Source organism: Coenobita brevimanus, chromosome 88 (genome assembly GCF_032717465.1).
Source record: "Coenobita brevimanus isolate Jiangsu-jjx chromosome 88, ASM3271746v2, whole genome shotgun sequence".
Lineage (NCBI taxonomy): Eukaryota > Metazoa > Arthropoda > Malacostraca > Decapoda > Coenobitidae > Coenobita > Coenobita brevimanus.
The window spans coordinates 12,307,230-12,311,104 of NC_137041.1; positions in this window are offsets into that span (position 1 = coordinate 12,307,230).

The window sequence follows — 3,875 nt, forward strand, 5'->3', positions numbered from 1 at the left end:
AATATGTTGGTTGAAATAGTTCTTCCAGAATTCTTCAGGATTTTTGACCCCTGTCTCGTACTCGTATTCCCTTCAAAATATCTCAGCCAAATACGTGAATAAGAAATGCTAAATTCCTCTGGGACTGATCTACTAGGGAGGCTCAGACATGTCCAAGGCCGAGGGGTGTGTTGGGCATCACCAGATCACGTCTTCGGCTTACCGTCCCAGCGTTGAAGTGATACACTTGAATCGATTCAAGAATTACTGTTTGCTGGGATAAAGGTCTTCCACCGTTGTGTTTATCTCCAGATGGCTCTCATCACGGACTACTGCTTATGAAATAAGAGGACACTAAGCCAGCTGTCGAGAGGAAGATGGCGGGTCAACTACAGCAGTATGTGATGAAGTTCAAAGAACGGCTGTCCACTGCTTGGCTGGCCGAGAGAGGAGTTTAGGAGCTGCTCAGAGAAGATGAGAAACTTGGTATGATAAGAAGTCCAGGTTCTCGGCCAGCGGGGTTTGATTCTGCTACCGTTCATGGGCAACTGCTTCAAGCCAAGGATTTCGTGGAGAAGAAACTCAGTGATGTCAACTATGTCGCGCTCAAATCTAAGAAAGAACAGGCGTATGTCACATCAACATGCTAAAATTCTGGACAGCCGGGACGAAAGCCTAATCCGGTCTGCACTATAGCATGACTGCAAGTGAAAGCTCTCCCATGCAGCCTGAGTGATGAGTTTGGGGAAAGTGCGTGCTATCATGAATGATCTCCAGACTAAGATTTTGTCATCTACAACTCCCAGGGAAGGCAGGAGTTTTCGGCATTACTGCAGGAGTACCATGTGTGTTCCCCGTCTGTAAGGAAGAACCACTGTGATTGATGCATGATGTCGATGTTGGAGGCGCAAAACAATAGAAGTACTCCTTACCGTGTGAACCCAGTGAGTTCCTCTCATCCAGAGAAGCTTGGCCCACACGTTGGATACAAAATGATTGAGCCCCATCCCATACTGCATTACTAAGAAGCCAGGTGGGTATTTCCCATACCCCTCGCTGGAACAAGATTGGAAAGCAAGGTACATTAAGTTTGATTTGTTAAAGGGATACACAGCAGAGTATATACATTATAGGAAGATCTCACATTAAACTAGGAAAGACTTTTGCATGTTCTGTAATGCCATGGTAGCAGAAGCATAGATGTTATAACAGAAAGGTGGCAGAAATTATACATTGTTTATATTGTTGATGTAATTAATCTCACAGTGACTAACTGGAAAGATCACCTATGCCCATGTCAGTAAATTTCTTAAGCCGTTTGGTTCATGCTAATCTTGTAGCTAATCAAAGTGTGAGTTTAGTCAAGCAGGGCAGAGGCAGTACATAGGTATCATTCTGATGAGACACCACCACCAGTAGGTTCAGGTTACAAGTGATGTTAGGAAGAGCTAATTTTTTGGGAGATGGTAGGATATTACAGGAGATTTGTTGTTAACTTTTCTATTCTTGTATCTGCTGAAAGACCTACTGAAGGGGATCATGACCGATAACTGTGAATCCTCTTTCAACAAACTTAAAGCTATCCTATTAAGTCAGCCAGTGCTCGCTACTCCAAATTTTGCTAAGCCTTTTAAGATGGCTGTTGATGTAAGTGATACAGGAGCTGGGGCTGTTTTGCTGCAAGAGGATGATCACGTTATTCGAACACCCTGTATCTTATTACATTAAGAAGTTCACTCCACCTCAAAAGAACTACTCAGCTATTGAGAAAGAGACTTTTGGCCTTGATTTTGGGTTTACAGCATTTTTCATTTTATTTGTGTTCTGGTTTTGACCCCATAGTCATTTATGCCAGTCATAACCCACTGAAATTCCTTAGTAAGTTTAAAGATAAAAATCAGAGATTGACAAGATGGAGTCATACTTCAGGAGTATTCATTAGACATACAACATGTCAAGGGAAGAAAATGTTATTGCAGATCGCTTATCTAGACTTTAGACAGATTGTTTTAGAGTAATAAGAAATTTCCTTTGTAAATTTCTTTTTCTTCTGTAAGGAGGTGTTACATAGCCTATGATTTCATCATCCTTTGTGTAATTTTAACGCACAGTATGCTGCATGTTTGAGCACGAGCGTGTTCTGCCTCAGTCCCCCCTTCTACCGTTATAGTAGAGTAAGTCGTTCTTTCTGTTGTTCAGAGCGGGATTGTCAACTCTTTGTCCCCATGGCTTCATTTGCGCACGTCCTTCTTACAAGTTGTATCAAGCTCTGCCGGCTATATAATAGGCTCAGTCTCTGCATTATTGCCACTTAGATCTGTCTCCTCATTTTTGTTCACATCTCTGTCCTCCCCTGTACAGTTATTATTGTGAGTGCTGTGGTTGTCTCCTACCATATAGCATCTGTGTGTTATTTGAGTATAACTGTTGTTGCATTTTTCTTGTACTGTGCAGCATCAGGGTAATTCTTGGGCCTAGTAAGGTTTTTAAATTTAAGTAAAGGTTCTTATTGTCAACCATCATTAATAATATTTTGTATCTGTAATAATATGTCTGGCATTCACTGAGTATTATCTGGTATCTCATTTTAACATTGCTGACTTAGGTAAATTTACTCTTGCTAATTTCGTGTTAATAGAGGCTATTGCAGTTAACCATGTATTTAACCTATTTTTTTTGCCATTACATTATCCTTATGAGTCCTGAATGTTTTGTTTTTAGTTTGAGGATTAAGCTTTAACTTATAATTTTACCTAACTCTTTTGTTTTGAACCTGGAACTTTTCGGGACAGTAGTGATTTTTAGCATTCTCCTTAAAGTGTACATTATCTTCTCTGTTCCGTAACAATATATATATATATATATATATATATATATATATATATATATATATATGTACAGTATATATGGACATTTGTGCCGGGAAAGGGTTGGTGATAGCCAATCCCCTCTTCAGGCACAAAATGACTTATAGGTATACTTGACGAGTGATGGGATGGTGGGTGGTAGACTGAATGAACGGAAGGCGATGATTGATTATGTGTCTGTAGATGATGTAATGAGAAGGTGTGTAATGGATGCAAGAGCATATAGAGGTTGGGGAGTTTACTTCTGACAACAACAATTGATGGTAGTGAGAATCAAGGTCCAAATGAAATGGAGAAATAGAAGAAGGGAAGGACAGGAGGAAGTGGTTCATACAACGAGAGTGGAAAGGTGACAAGAGGATAAAAAGGCTACATATAAGAGGGGGAAGTGGAGGAACAATTGGGTAAATATGGATTGGAGCAGATGGGGGACGTGGAAGGTGTGTGAAGAATATTCACAAAAAGAAATCTGTCCAGCATGTGAGCTGATGTGTGGGGTGAAGAGGAGACGAAATGGGGTGCGAGAAGCATGGTGGAAAGAGGTGAGCCAGGCTGTCGCAGAAAAGAAAGCATACAGTGAGTGGATGAGAAACAGAGCCGTGGAAGATGTTAAGAGACGGAAGAGAGTTATATGAAGAAAGGAAGAGACAGGTAGAGATTAATTTGAGTGTAAAATGGAGGAATGTAAGAAAACGTTCTTGAAAGGGTTAAAGAGACAGGGTCAAAGAAATAAATCAGGGCATGAAAAATGAAAATGTTAAATTACTAGTGGAGAAGGGAGAAAAAAGTGAGCAGATGGAGAGAACCTTTAAAGAAATGTTGAACATAGAGAATGAAAGTAATGCGAGTATAAGTAGATGGGGAATGGCTGGGGGAGATGGAACGATGTGAGAACAGAGGAAGAATCAGTAGATTGGAAGTTTTGGAAGCAATGAAGAGAGTCAAAATGTGGAAAGCCCCAGGAATTGATGGAGTGTGTGGTGAAATGCTGAAGCATGGGAGAGGTAGTAGTAGAATGCATGTTGAAGA